This window comes from Geospiza fortis, unplaced genomic scaffold (assembly GCF_000277835.1).
Source record: "Geospiza fortis unplaced genomic scaffold, GeoFor_1.0 scaffold254, whole genome shotgun sequence".
Classification (NCBI taxonomy): domain Eukaryota; kingdom Metazoa; phylum Chordata; class Aves; order Passeriformes; family Thraupidae; genus Geospiza; species Geospiza fortis.
The window spans coordinates 912071-912700 of NW_005054441.1; positions in this window are offsets into that span (position 1 = coordinate 912071).

Here is a 630-nt window from a genome sequence, read left to right on the forward strand (position 1 = left end):
CCGGCTGCAAGTCCGGCCGGGCTGCGGCCGCAGCCCCCCAAAACCCGCCCTCGGCAAGAAAAGCACCTTAAAGCAAATTTAAAAAGGCAAAAAAGAATCAACTCGGCGCCCCCCAGCCCGTAGGGCGGCACTGGGGGGGGCGTGCCGGGGGCTTCCCCTTGCGGGGCCGGGGAGCCCCCCGTGCCCCCGGGGTCTTTGCACTGCTCCCCCGACACCCCCGGGGCCGCACCCCCGGCTCTGCCCAAAAGGGAATAGCAACACCCCCGGTTCCTCCGCGGGGGAGGGGGGCACCACTCATTTTTATTATTTCTATTTTTTTAATCATTCTCCCTTCTTTTTTTTTATCTCCTGGCGGCCTCGATGGCCACGGTCGGGGTGAGCGCAAAGCCGGGGTGGAGAACACCCCATCCCTGGGGAAGCTCTGGGGGGGTCCCCCGCAGGATGGGGATACGAGGGGGCTCCGCTCGACAATCACCGCGGGGGTTTCATGCACTACAGTCTCTCCTAGAGGGTTTTTAGTCGGGCTCGTCGGCTTAAAAAAATTAATTAAAATAGTCCTTGTGACCTATAAATAAAACAAATAACCTGTACATATATATATATATATATCTCCACATATATATATATGGG